The 15,592-nt window shown below is 38.7% G+C and overlaps 1 protein-coding gene across 6 annotated transcripts in view; it reads left to right on the top strand.

The window, feature by feature from the left end:
* POLA1 (DNA polymerase alpha 1, catalytic subunit) overlaps nt 1-15,592 on the top strand; it is a 369,765-nt gene that overhangs the window by 206,653 nt on the left and 147,520 nt on the right. The gene's annotated exons all lie outside the window — the stretch shown is intronic.

Raw genomic sequence — 15,592 nt, forward strand, 5'->3', positions numbered from 1 at the left:
CCTGCTCAGTGTCCTGCTTCCATAGAGGCAACAGGCATTTTTGTCAATATTTGTTGTCTTTACCAAAATGTTTTCTTACAAGTATAGAATCCTCTGGTTTGACACTACTTTTAGAAAGCTATGGGATGTTTTTGAAAGTTGGTATTGGTATTGGAGAGAGTGATGGTCTGTCTTAGTATGCATGGTCTTTTCTCAGCTACAGCAGCCAAAGTAGCAGATAAGTCTCTTAATAACTTTGGTAAGGCCTCCTCACTGCCAGGCCTAGTGGTCCGTGCTCAAAGGCCTCAGGAGGTTAAGGAACAGACAGTAACATTAACTGCTAATACACCTCCTGCACAGGGAAAAAAATCTAACCTTCACATTCAGCTGTCTGAGCAGGTAAGCCTGTCTATGCCAAAGTGCTAAGACAAAGTAAGTTGGGCAGGTACTGGAACAAGATAAGAAGCCATCTGATGCTGTTACTATCAGCAGAAACCTAAGGTCTGTAACTGAGGTTTACTGACACTAATCAAGAATCAGTCCTCAATCCGAGGTATTAATTCCCAAAAATATTTTTATAGTTTTTACCAGCATTGGGGGGAAAAATAAGTGTTTTGTACCAAGAATCCTTTTCCCTGAACATTTTGGTTTATTCCTCTTTTAGTGTCCCCTTGCTTCAAGAAATTTTTCCATTTCAGTGAATCCTTGAAAGTCTCTAGACAGCAGAAAAAAGCAGCTAATGGAAACAAAAAAGTCTCTATCATCCAAGTATTCTGCAATTCATCATTCCGTGGAGAAGAAGAAAGGGATTAAAAAATGCAGATTAGCATTCTCTCTTGTTCTAAAAGTCCAGAAAATGTATTCGCCTAAACTTCTTTGGACATATCAGATATAAAAATGTTATCTTCTCTATTTGTCCAAGAGGGAAAGTGAAATATATTCTTCACAATTATAAGAATCAATCAAAGGACACCACAGATGCATAGGTTTTTCTTGCTTTTAAGAAAAATACAGTAGCATCTTTGAATCTTCAGAGGAAGGAAGCAGAACCCTCAAACAGAAAAATTTATTTTTTCCCCTCCCCTCTTAAACAATCCCAGAAACTATTGATTTCTGGAATAGATTCAACATTAGATGACCTTGCAAAGTGGAGACACTGTCTTAACAGTTTCCAAATTATGTAAAATTTTGTGAAGCTGAAATATGCTAAGGTAAAGTTCACACACCTGTCAAAGTACTCTTTTCATTAGCAAAAGACTAATTCCTTCTGATGAGGGCCTCTTTCCTGAGGATCCTTGGTGCAGAAAGATTTTTTAGTTTCCTTAGGGAGGAGGTTCTTGGAGTTCTCTGCTGCATCTATCCTACTTTTATGTCTTTTACATGTTCTGTTTTTGTGTTATCTGTGCAGTATGCAGCTCTATTTACATTTTATGGTAAAAGTTAAAACTGTCCACCAAGAAAATATCTCTGGTTACTTATTACTGACACCTTCCTAAATGCTATAATTTTCAACAAGATACTTTTCCTCTAATGAAATGACCAGTTTGTGCCTGTAGAGAGGCAATTGCAATATCAGATGGATCTCAGCAACTGCAAGGTTTGCAGTAGTTCAGTGAGGCCCTCAAAAATAGGTAGCAGAAAATGCAAGAAAATAAAAGCATATTACTAAATTAGAGAGTCCCTTTTGTTAATTTAATTCTAGACAGTTTAGAAGAATACCACTTTATCAGTACAACAAATACACTTAGGGAAAGTAGAGGTCAAGGACCAAGCGCAAACAGACCAATTGCATGACTCCAGACACTCAGTGCACCTCCTGAGAAGGTAGTATTCTTGACCTAATCTCGGAAAATGAGCTGTCACAGTAGGTTCCAGGGGTAATGTAGTAATGTTTACCAAAGTTCCTTCTCTATCCTTTGTACCATCTTCAGTGATCAGGAACCTGGAACGGGTAGCCTTTATGGTGCAGGCAATTCATAAACTCCTGTCAGTTGGCATAGCAAAGGCAGCCACTGCTGAGTTATGCACTTCTCAGGCATTACTCATATTTCTTCTGAAATGGCCCATTGAGATCAAATCAGTGCTGGGCTTCAAATGGTTCATCAGGTCCACAGAGAAGCCTTCCTTTAGGAGGGAGATATTGGTATGAATTTCAGCAGTCATGGACTTAAAAAAAAAATTTGAGACATTATTTCAATTTAACCAGTTCCTTTCTTCATGCCTTTATTTGCTCCTTTTACAGTTGGCTTTCTTCACGCTGTTTTCAGGGCTATCACTCTACCTAACCCTACCAAGGCAGAATTATATCTTTTGACGTCATTGAATGTGTAAATCAGGTCCTTTTATTAGTGACTGTAGGGCATCTATCTTTTTCCTTATGTGAATGACATTCTGATAAAGGTCCAGACAAGAGAAGTAGTAAATATAAACCTCCAAGTAGTCATGGAAACCCTCCAGTCCCATAGATTTGTTTAAATTTAGGGAGAACAAGTCTAATACCCCGTATAGTTTTAGATCATCCAGGAGTAAACAAAAGAGATGCTCTTCAAGCAAGAGTATTCCTATCTGAAGAAAAGAGCAGGGAAGCGGTAGTCTGATATACATCCACTACTGAGCAGTAAGCATCCAGCTGCAGCCTCTCTTCTATTGGTTCTGGGCATAACAGTGTCCTTGATAGAGTTACTACAGTGGGGAATGTTTCAAGAATGACCTCTCCATTTGTAAAAAGAAAAGGAGTACTTGTGGCACCTTAGAGACCACAAGTACTTTTTGCGAATACAGACTAACACGGCTGCTACTCTGAAACCTCTCCATTTGTGACAGTTTTCAGAGTAGCAGCCGTGTTAGCCTGTATCCGCAAAAAGAAAAGGAGTACTTGTGGCACCTTAGAGACTAACAAATTTATTTGAGCATAAGCTTTCATGAGCTACAGCTCACTTCATTGGATGAAAGCTTATGCTCAAATAAATTTGTCTCTAAGGTGCCACAAGTCCTCCTTTTCTCTCTCCATTTGTGTAATTTTGTTTTGCACAAAAATTGAGATCACAATCAAAAAGAAACCTCACATTCTTCCCCGTCCCACAACATGACAGCATTCTTTGTTTGGTGGATGTACTCAAATTAGATCATAAGAGATGCCAGTCTCCAGAGCTGGGGATGTGCATTGGAAGCAGAATTTTATTCCTGGAGTGTGATCTAAGAGGGGGGTGGGGACCCACTGTGTAACTTTTTTTTTTCATGATTTGGTTAATTTTACAGAAGTTTGTAGGACTGAAGCTAGCTGTGCCGGCTATACAAGAGCTGTGTATTATTCACTGATCAAGATAGATAACAGGTCGATGAGAGACTTTAAACAAGTAGCATTTCAGCTACTCACTCTACATCAGGAATCAGTAGCCCTTTTCTTTTGGGCAGAATGGAATATTCAGTACCTTGAGGCCATACACTGAGAATCATAGAAATATAAGGCTGACATGCACTGATGCAGGATCAAATAAACCTAGAGCATCCCTGATGGGTGTTTGTCTGTCTAACCTGTTTTTAAAAATAGCTAGTGAGTGGGATTCCACAACCTCCATTGGAAGCCTACGCCAGAGCTCAACTATGCTTATAATTAGAAAGTCTTTCTTAACATCTAACCTAAATCTCCCTCGCTGCAAATTAAGCCCCTTGCTTATTGTCCTACCTTCAAAGGATATGAAGAATTGATCACAGTCCTTTTTATAGCAGCCTTTATAATGTTTGGAGACAGTTATCAGGCTCCTCTCTGTTGTCTTTTCTGAAAACTAAACATGCACAGTTTTCTAAACTGATTATCATTCCTGTTACTCTCCCTTGCGCTCTCTCCAATTTCTCCACATCTTTCCTAAAGTATGGTGCCCACGATTGGATACAGTACTTCAGGTGAGGCATCACCATGCTAAGTAGAATGGGACAACTACTTCCCATGTCTTGACACTCCAATTAATACACACCAGAACATTAGCCTTTTTTACAACTGTCATCACACTGATGACTCATTCAGTTTATCTGCTAGAGTACCCCAGATCCTTTTCAGCAGCACTACCACCTAGCCAGTTATTCCCCATTTTGTAGTTGTGCATTTGACTTTTTCCTTCCTAAATGAAGTACTTTGCACTTGTCTTGAGTGAAATTCATCTTGTTAAATTCAGACCAATTCTCCAATCTTTTCATGGTGGTTTTGAATTCTAATCCTACCCTCCAAAGTGCTTGCAACCCCTCCCAACTTTGTGTATCTGCATATTTTATAAGCATACCCTCCACTCCATTATCCATGTTGTTTAATGAAAATAATGAATAGCACCAAACCCAGGACTGACCCCTGTGGGACCTCACTAGATACATCCTCCCAATTTGACAGTGAACCATGGATGATTACTCTTTAAAGTACAGTGTTTCAACCAGTTTTGCGCACCCCCCGCTTTATAGTAATTTCATCAAGACCATGTCTGTAGTTTGCTTATGAGAATGTCATGTGGGACTCAACTCAAAATATATCATATCTGTTGCTTCCCCCCATCCACTAGGACAGTAACAATGTCAAAGAAGGAAATTAGGTAGGTTTGGCATAATCTTTTTTTTTTTTTCTTGACAAGTCCATGCTGGTTTTTCCTTATAACCCTGTTTTTCTCTGGGTGATTCCATAATGGTTGTTTAATAATTTGTTCCAGTATCTTTCCAGGTATCAAAATTGGGCTTGAGTGGTATATAATTCTCTGGGTGCTATTGGTTCCTCCTTTTTAAAGACAGGAACCATGTTTGCTCTTCTCCAGTCCTCTGGGACCTCATCTGTCCACCTGGAATTCTTGAAGATAATTGCTAACTGTTCCAAGATTGCTGCAGATAGTTCCTTAAGGATGAATTTAATCAGGCCATGCTGCTTTGAATAGAGCTAACTTATCTAAAATATTCTGTAACCTGTTCTTTCCCTGTTTTGGCTTGTGTTCTTTCTTCCTTATTATCAGTATTAATTGCATTGAATATCTGGTCACCATTTACCTTTTTAGTAAGGATTGAAGCAAAATAGGCATTAAACTCCTCAACCTACTTGATGTCATTAGTTATTAGCTCTCCTTCCCTGCTAAGTAGAGGATCTACACTTGCCTTCATCTTTCTCTTGTTTCTTATAGCCTTTTATGTCCTTTGCGAGGTGTAACTCATTTTGTGCCTTAGCCTTTCTGATTTAGTTCCTACATGCTTGTGCTGTTCTTTTGTATTCCTCCTTGTGCAATTTTTCCATGTTTCCACTTTTTGTAGATTCCTTTTTGATTTTCAGGTCATTAAAGAGCTCCTGATGGAGCCATATTGGCCTATTCTTCTTCTTCTTATCTTTCCTTCATGTTAGGATAGTTTGCTGTTGTGCCTTTAATATTATCTCTTTGAGAAACTGCCAGCTCTCCTAAACTTCTCTTTTCCCTTAGATTTTCCTCCCATTGGACCTTACCTACCAGTTCTCTGAGTTTGCTAAAGTCTGCTTTTATTTAAGTCACTTGTAATTTTTCTGCTGCTCTCATTCCTTCCTTTTCTCAGAATAATAACTATCGTTTTATGATCACTTTCACCCAAATGTGCTTCCACTTTCATATTTGCAACCAATTCTTCACTGTTGGTAAGAATCAAGTCTAATATGGCTGTCCTCCACTTTGTGATGCAAAAATTTGTCCCCAATACATTCCAAGCACTTTATTGGAAATTTTGTATTTTACCATGTTACTTTTCCAACAGCTGTCTGGGTAGTTAAAGTCCCCGTTACAACCAGAACTTTTGTTTTGGCTATTTCTTCTAGAAATGTCTCATCTTCCTTTTCTTCCTGATTTGATGGCCTATAGTAGACTTTACCATGATATCACCCCTATTTTTTCCTCCATTTTATTTTTACCCAGAGACTTTGAACTGGTTTGCCTCTCACCTCCTTCTGGAACTTGGAACAATTGTATATATTCTTGATGTATAATGCAACACCCTTTTCCCATTTTTTTTCCTGCCTGTCCTTCCTGAAAAAGCTTATGCCCCTCTATACCAATATTCCAGTCATGAGATGTATGCCACAAAGTCTCTGTGATGCCAGTTAAGTCATAATTTATTTTATGTTCTAATACTTCCAGTTCTCCCTGTTTAATCCCCCTACTTTTTGCATTTGTATATAGACATCTAAGATGTTGAGCAGAATCCCCCACTGATTTTCCTCTTGTTGCTTCTATGATCCTGTTGTAATTTTCCATGTCCTCCCCACAACATCTAGCTCTCTGTTAAGGTTGCCTTTTGAAAGACTATGACGATGCCAGAGCAGATTGGCTAAGAAGAAGAAAGGTTGATAAGGATGAATGGAATCTTCACTATGCAATCTTCCAAAAAAAAAAGTAAAAAGGTAAATGTAATATTCTTGTCTGTCCTTTTCCTGAGACCGAGAATATTTTCAAAAGATTGAATCTAACAAGCTAAGAATAATTTTGGAGAATTATTAGTCCAGGAAATCCTGGTACTACTTGATAGTAGATTCTCTGCCTCTTCCCCTGAGACTCCATCCAGATCTTCTGTCTCAGGGCCTGGAGCTTCACCCCAGTCCCTTGACATCTTGAGTTTTTGAAAAGAATGCACAAAAAGATTGAAGAAGGTGAATCCGACTACATCTTGCTGCCTTTTAGGAAACCATAAACCACCATTTCATATTCTAGGGTCTCAAGAAGGTTTTGATACTAGTGCTGACTAAAACACACAAATCTACTTGTGTTTTACATTGCCTTCAGGATGATATAGACTTTAATCTGTTAGTTGTCTTCATCTGTTGCTTTTGAGAAAAAATTTGATCCTTATCAGAATTCTAGATTTACTTTGGTTCCCACTATGACCAAATTCATCTGAACAGCCAAACTGTTAAATTTTCCAAAAATACTTACATTTCCTGCATGGAGAGTAAATCTAGGTTTGAAAATCTGAGGAACCTGAAAGCATCTTTTTTAACAAAACCACCTTTTTTGTAGCAATAACTTCTACAAAGAGTGTCAAACATCAAAGGCCAGTGTTTCACTGGGATGAAACTATGATTCACTAGGATAATAAATATTTTGCACAGCAACTGAATTTATTCCTGAAAAGAAGGGTCAGTTTTATAATCACAAGCGATTATTCTACCTTTTTTTCTGTCCTAATCCTCCGCAACCCAGAGAAAAACATCGATTTAATTTTGATTTTTGCAGAGCAATTCAATTTTTTTTAAACAAGATTGGAAAACAATTAAATAATGAGTAGTTCAGAATTGAAAAACAAAGAATATTGAACTCTTGGATGGAATCACCCATTTATTCCACCCAGTCACTAGTGGCCTCCTGGGAGGAAAATGCATCAACAGAAAAGACTAGCAACATAGTGATATGGTTGACCCTGTTCACCTTGGTGCAGCATTACAAAAGAGATGGGCATTCTTCCTCTAATGATTTCTTTGGGAGAATGGTCCTCAAAGCTTCAGAAGATGAAGTTTAAATTTAGATAAGAGAGCAACAAAATCTTTTCCCTTAATCTGTTTAATTGGGCATTACTTTTCCCTCCCTGTTCCCTTAATTTGTACTGCTAGTCGCACCCCAGCTGTGAAGATTAGTAGACATGCACTTGTCCAAGAAAGAAAACTTTTGTCATATCTGATTTTATTTCTCTGATGAAAATGTGAACAGTAAGCTCATCCCTCCCCTTTTTGGTTTGATGGAGAATATAATAGCAGAATCCTCAGTTTGGACTATGTGTATTTTTATTCTGGAAAAAAAAAAGTATAAATTCCCATACATCTTAGATACATCCTTTAGCTCACTTCCCTCATCTGCATGGTTTTGAAACATTACGTGTAGTTATAAGTTGATATCATTTCCGTATTTTAACATTTTAAATTTTGAAGAGATTCTTGGCTTTGGAAGAGGGTCTGAAAGCACGAGGTAGGAAGTGGAGTCAAGTGGAAATGTTTCCTCATCAACTCTGCAGTCTGCCTCTGTTCCTCTGAATGCAAGGCAACCCAGCTGTGAGGCTTGCTGGCCGTACTCTTATCAGAGAGAGAGAGAGAGAGAGAGAGAATGATCAAGGAAGATAAAATTCCTCTCTATCAATTCTGTCCTTACGTAAATTCAGCCTTCTGAGCTCCCATACGTGAGAGTGTAACTTAATTTCCAAATTACATGATGAAAGCACATCTGTCCCAAAATTAATACCTCTTGAGAATATCATAATTGTATATACTGAAAATAATTAGTATCTGTAATTTGCAAGTCATAAATGTCTAATTTTTAGCGAAGTTGTTTGTTTCCATTTAAGATAAATTCCCAATTTAAGATCCAAGGCAACATTCAAATGTACCTCACAGGGGCCAAAATTGTTCTTTCCTTCTTTTCTTTTTAAATGCTGCAAAGAAACATAGTGATTTGTTGTATTCTATTGTAGAGAGAACATCCCAATTTTAAAAATATTCCGAGAGTCCTTTAGTAAAATACTGTTCATTGGATAGTACCTAACCACTTCTTTTCCCTCACATTGAGGCAACTGATGTCAAATTTCTAATAAAACTAGGAACCACCGAACAACCTAGTCTGATTACCAGCTGTAAAGTATGAAGATGATTTCTTGTGCTTTTTATCCAAGACAATGAAGATTTTGCCACTACTTATGAAACATTAGATTCTTTACCTCCAGCTTCACAGACAGAGTGGTGGTTAAACACTTCCACTTCATTTATTGTAATGCCAGCTTTTAAAGCTGGCTTTCAGGCCAGCAGCAAGCAAAATCACCCAGGCGCGCGTGCGTGCGCGTGCACACTCTCTCTCTCTCATCTCCCTTAGGGACACTGTTTCCAGGGCTTTGCTCCCTGAATGGAGCCATCTACCGAGTTCCTTCTCTCCATTTGTTCCTTCCCTATCATAATGGAGTAAAACAAGTGGAATAAGCTTGAAGTCCAGGAGGTTCACCATATGCAAGGAGACCCTCTCAAAATCACCAAAGAAAGTTGCACTATTCTTGCACTTGGCCTTTTGATCCTGGCTTTCCTTAGGGAAGGGAGATCAGAATCTGGAGGCTTATTGAGACCTTTGCATGAGAGGCACTCCACCATCAGAAAAACCCATGGAGACACCTCTGCAAGAGCAGGTCAGTCCTCTTCAGCTCTTGGGACTCATTGTTATCTGATAAGAATTTGCCACAGGTAAATCCAAAACTTGCCCCCCTCCATTCTGTCTAATCCACTTGTAAAAGACTGCATGAGGCTAGCATTAAAAACCAGGGCAGCTAACTAGATATCCAGCTGTGGCTCAAAATGAAGTCCTGAGCAGCATGTAACAATTCAGGGAGAAGCTTAATAAGATTTTAGCTAAAAACATGGACAAGCCAAAATATTTACTAGCAATGAATGAAGTTCAGGAAAGATAGAAACCAGTCATCCAAGGGCAGAAGCTCTTTTCATTCCTACCCACATCAGATGTATTGGAAAAGGGCCCCTCATTTTTCTAGGGTAAGATATGGATGTGGAACATGGAGAAGGAAGCCAAGATCATGCAACTGCCTAATCTTTCTTTCATTTCAGTTTATCTGTATAACTGCAAGAGAGTTCTCCAGAAATAGACTTAAAGGCAGGATATCCCATTCTCAGATACCTGATTTGAGCTGACTTCAGACACATTGGTACAGGAAGGACTATATCATGATTTCTCTGATGCTCAAGGCTTCTCTTCCACCTCCTTCATCCTCCTCTTCAATTGTGAAAGCTGATGAGAAACTTCAGACCATCAAGCACTACCTAGAGTCAGTGGCAATTAGAAACCTGTTTTTCAATAGGAAAAGTCTTCAGAACTTTCTTCTCTTTCTTCACAGAAAGAAACAGAGGAGGGGAGGGATTTAGGTCATGCCTCAAGAAACTGAACAGGCTGACAAAAAAGATGAAATTCAGAATGGATGATGTTCCCACGAACTCCAGTTTCTCCAGGAGATAATCTAATTCTGTTAGATCTAGCAGAAGTTTATTGGCATATTCCAATTGTTCCCTGATACAGACATCACTGTCAATGAAATGTTACCTTTTGAGTCCCCCCAGGACGCTTCCAGGCTACTGACAGTAGCCTGGCTAAATAATCATTTATGCCTTTTATTAGATAATGTGATTATGAGAACATTGCTGCTAGAGACATTAAAGGAAGTAGTGTTGCAGATCCTCTCTGTGCTTTAAACGTGGTAATGCAATCCTATCTTCACTACCTGGCAGCTGCCCACAGTATTATAGACTCTGATGACCCTTCATTTGACTGGTGGCCTCTAATTCTCTGCATAAAGATGAGCTTTCTATTTGTAATCAAGTTGGCAACGATAGTCTATGAAATGTCAGCTCTTGGAGGCTGTGAATCGTACTGCATCTTCCATGAGAATGAGATGATTCATGTTCCAGAGTCTTTCATAACCATGATTAACTCTGCCATGCAAACTTCACAGGAAATACTTTTTTTTTAATGTTGTCCAAAACCTTAACACCTGAAGGAAAAAAAGCATTGCATGTGCTAGATGTGGTGAAAATCCGGGTTAAAGTCAACTAGTTCAGAAAAACAGCTTGGTTTCCTTTCACCTAAATGCTCCTGACTGAAAGGATCTAAATCCTCCTTTGTTAGGTGAATGAAACGCTTATACCATTAAAGCCTATTTAGTCACAGATAACATTTCCAGAAGGAATTGGCACCCTCTCATCATAATCAATGGTAGGCTTCTGGGCAGAAGGGGCATCAGCCACCAGAAAAGAAGTTTATAAAGTGTTAATGGCAGCACTATTAAGCTCTACAGTTTTCACCATAGGCACTGACTTTTATTTTTCCCTGGGGTGTTGCACCTCAAGGCTCTGCCCCTTCCCCTGTGGCCCCACCGTCATTCCACCTCTTCCTGGTCTCTCTGTACCCTCTTCCCCAAGGCCCCGCCCTTGCTCTGCCTCTTCCTGCCACCACCCCATTCCAAGGCCCCACCCTCACTCTGCCTCTTCTTGCTCCAAGCCCTCCCTGGAGCCCACCATGTCAGCACCTTGATTCCTCCGGAGAAACATTCTTTGTTGGGAAGGTGATCCAAGTGGTAGTCTTAAAATAGAGTAGTAATAATGTATGGATAGGTTTCAGAGTAGCAGCCGTGTTAGTCTGTATTCGCAAAAAGAAAAGGAGTACTTGTGGCACCTTAGAGACTAACAAATTTATTAGAGCATAAGCTTTCGTGAGCTACAGCTCACTTCATCGGATGCATTTGGTGGAAAAAACAGAGGAGAGATTTATATACACACACACACAGAGAACATGAAACAATGGGTTTATCATACACACTGTAAGGAGAGTGATCACTTAAGATAAGCCATCACCAACAGCAGGGGGGGGAAAGGAGGAAAACCTTTCATGGTGACAAGCAGGTAGGCTAATTCCAGCAGTTAACAAGAATATCAGAGGAACAGTGGGGGGTGGGGTGGGAGGGAGAAATACCATGGGGAAATAGTTTTACTTTGTGTAATGACTCATCCATTCCCAGTCTCTATTCAAGCCTAAGTTAATTGTATCCAGTTTGCAAATTAATTCCAATTCAGCAGTCTCTTGTTGGAGTCTGTTTTTGAAGCTTTTTTGTTGAAGTATAGCCACTCTTAGGTCTGTGATCGAGTGACCAGAGAGATTGAAGTGTTCTCCAACTGTTTTTTGAATGTTATAATTCTTGACGTCTGATTTGTGTCCATTCATTCTTTTACGTAGAGACTGTCCAGTTTGGCCAATGTACATGGCAGAGGGGCATTGCTGGCACATGATGGCATATATCACATTGGTAGATGCGCAGGTGAACGAGCCTCTGATAGTGTGGCTGATGTGATTAGGCCCTATGATGGTATCCCCTGAATAGATATGTGGACAGAGTTGGCAACGGGCTTTGTTGCAAGGATAGGTTCCTGGGTTAGTGGTTCTGTTGTGTGGTGTGTGGTTGCTGGTGAGTATTTGCTTCAGATTGGGGGGCTGTCTGTAAGCAAGGACTGGTCTGTCTCCCAAGATCTGAGAGAGTGATGGGTCGTCCTTCAGGATAGGTTGTAGATCCTTGATGATGCGTTGGAGAGGTTTTAGTTGGGGGCTGAAGGTGATGGCTAGTGGCATTCTGTTGTTTTCTTTGTTGGGCCTGTCCTGTAGTAGGTGACTTCTGGGTACTCTTCTGGCTCTGTCAGTCTGTTTCTTCACTTCAGCAGGTGGGTATTGTAGTTGTAGGAATGCATGATAGAGATCTTGTAGGTGTTTGTCTCTGTCTGAGGGGTTGGAGCAAATGCGGTTATATCGTAGCGCTTGGCTGTAGACAATGGATCGAGTGGTATGATCTGGATGAAAGCTAGAGGCATGTAGGTAGGAATAGCGGTCAGTAGGTTTCCGATATAGGGTGGTGGTTATGTGACCATCGCTTATTAGCACCGTAGTGTCCAGGAAGTGGATCTCTTGTGTGGACTGGTCCAGGCTGAGGTTGATGGTGGGATGGAAATTGTTGAAATCATGGTGGAATTCCTCAAGAGCTTCTTTTCCATGGGTCCAGATGATGAAGATGTCATCAATGTAGCGCAAGTAGAGTAGGGGCATTAGGGGACGAGAGCTGAGGAAACGTTGTTCTAAGTCAGCCATAAAAATGTTGGCATACTGTTTCAGTTTTGTCAGCTTTAGATGTCTCCAGAACTACAAAGTGAGAGGCCCCTACCCATAAGTCAGTTCAAGAGACCCGAGGTCTTGGATAGGAGAAATAGAGAGAGAAAACAAATTGCCTTTCCTTTGTAATGAAGTTAGCAATAAATATGACATGTTAACTTTTATGAAAGATTACTTTTTACCACTAAATTAAAGTGTAATATGTTGCTTAAAGAAGATGTTTTGTTTTTCTTTAGTCTATAAAACTCAGTCACCATTTTCAGGAACAAATATTGCCTAAGACACCAGATTGTAAAATCTTTGCTACTTCTTCAGAGAGCCTTGGGGCCATCCTCTGATATGTAATTACTTTTACATCAGTCACAAGAGAAAGACAAGAATGCGCTTTCCTTGAACTTAACAGTTTGGGCAATTTTCTGTAATCCAGTAAATACAAATTGTACCCTGATTATCCTTCTACGTCTGTCAAGGAAATTAATGGATGAATGAATGAGTCAAATGTATGCATGGAAATATACAAATGTGCAAAATATGGGTCTAATTACAAGGCTGCTGAATTTACACAAGGTCAGGTAAACAAGGCACCAGTGTAATGATTATTAATTGTTGTTAATGCCTTTGGGAAAACATTCTCATGTCTCTTCTGAACACCTAACAGTTTTGCCTTTTCAGTCATATGAAACAGCCAGATCAGTTAATAGTAAGAGCAAAAAAGGCATTAATTTCTCCCCTCTTTCTACCTCACCTTTGTAACTGGTTACTACTACTTTCAGAGTAGTATGCAAGATGAAAGCTAGATTTTCAGGACCACATTGAAAATGAAAAGTACATTTTAGATATTTTGAATTAGAATTCTGAAGTAAATTTTTTGTGAAATAAATTTAATGTAGTTTGTACTCAAACACACAGTAGTGAACTAGCTGCTGTCCCCTCTCAGAACAAAATAGAGCTTTTTGTTTTCTTTCAAGATAGCTAGTGCCATCAAAAACACAAACTGGATACTAACAAAGACAAATTGAAGCCTCCCTTTTTATATGCTTACTATTTATGGTAAATTTGGTTCCCTTGCTGTTTTATAGAATACTCTAATTTATTTGAAGAGCTGTACCAACAAATGATTTATTTTAGATTCTTCGAACTGCTGCAATAACTGTTTCCCCTGAACCTTGTGTGACTCAGTAGATTGCTGTATCTTTACAAACGCTGCATAATTAATTCTCCTTTTCCACTATGAACAACACTAGAATCATAAAAGGCCACATTTACTCTGTGAAATGAAAGTATACTCAGTTGTGCATCCAGGTAATCTTATTTGGATCAGATCCTGGGAATACATTTATTTGTATTTTTTAAAACTTTTGGTTATGAATCAGTTTGGTCCCATAAATACAGGTTGAGAAACTGATTAATTGTGAGCACAGGAATTTTTGTACCAATAGTGGAGTAGTGGCCTCTCTAGCCTAGTATTCTGTCTCTGACACTGGCTGATACCAAGTGCTTTAAAGAAAGTTCAAGAAACTCCACCATGGGAAACTTTGGAATAAGCTGTCCACAGGGGAAATATCCTCCTAATGTAGTTTAACTGTGAACATTCTCTCACATATGAATGTGTAAAGCTTTTATGAATTGTGCTGTTTTCAGTGATACCTTATGGCAAGGAGTTCCACAGGTTATTTTACAAAATGTTTTAAGTATTTCCTTTAATAGTTTTAAATTTTTGTTTCCTTTCCATTTCACTGGCATTTCTTTTTGAAATTGTGAAGAAAGGTAAATCAAGTGCCTGACTTGCCTTCTCCATACTAATCATTGTCTTATATCCATCACGTGCCCTCTTGGTTTTTTTTTTTTTAAACCTATCTAGTCCTAGTCTTTTCAGTCTGTTCTCACACGGAAACTTTTTCATGCCTATAAATCATTTTCATTGCCTGTCTTTCATACCTTTTTCTATTTTTGCTATTTCTTGTTTGAGATGGGGCAGCTCAGAACTGAGCACTGTTTTCAAGATGACAATGTAATATCAATGTACATAATGACATAGTTTTACAGTTGGGTCTACAAGATTTTACCAGCTGCTAAACTGCTTTTGCTGTTAAGATAGGGCTAAGGCTGGAGTTAACACATCCAGAACTACCCCTTGCACCTAGAACACTACACTACTCCTGAGTTTAACATAACAATGATAGTATTTAGGTAACCTTATGACAAACTGTTTCATTGTTTAGTTTAATCTTAGTATTAAAAAAGTGTTTTCCCATCTAGGTAGTCTAAATGCCCTTCTTTAGTTAAATTTTTTATTTTAAGTAATATGCCAGTGGTCAATCTCAAATCAGTTTCTCCCTTTATGGTTTTGTTCAAGTATTTGTAGAGTGCTACCTACTGTATCCAGACTGAACCTAATTTGTTTAGGCTATAGAAATGTTTGTCTTCAGACTTCATATTTTTCTATCCTCTTACCTTTGCTATTCTTTAGCTTCTCTTTTATCACTGTTCATTTTTATAGTGATGTGCCCAGAGTTATACACAGTAAGTAAGGCCTCATAGGTGCTATGAGGAGAGAAATGATTACCTTTAGTCCTTCATGCAATTTTTTCTACTCCTTCCCTCTCATTCACTTCTCCTTTTTATTAGCATATTATTTTAGCATAATTTTTACCTTTCAGCTTCAATCTGACTGTGAGCTCACATTTATCATCCTTTTTTTCTGTATTATTGTTATCCAGTCATTCCTTTTTTAGTATTTTTCTATTTCTCTAATATTGCATTTTTCTATATTAAAACTCCATATTAATTTTTTTCCTGTCATGTATGATACCAACAACCCCTCCTCCCCAATTTATATGTAACTAGGTAAACAATTTATAATATCAATTTAAAAAAAAAAAGAGAGCGAGGGGGAGAGAATTTAGAAAGCATATATAATCTGGCAGTCCTAGCAGAAGCTA

This window comes from Dermochelys coriacea, chromosome 1, assembly GCF_009764565.3.
Source record: "Dermochelys coriacea isolate rDerCor1 chromosome 1, rDerCor1.pri.v4, whole genome shotgun sequence".
Taxonomy (NCBI): Eukaryota; Metazoa; Chordata; order Testudines; family Dermochelyidae; genus Dermochelys; species Dermochelys coriacea.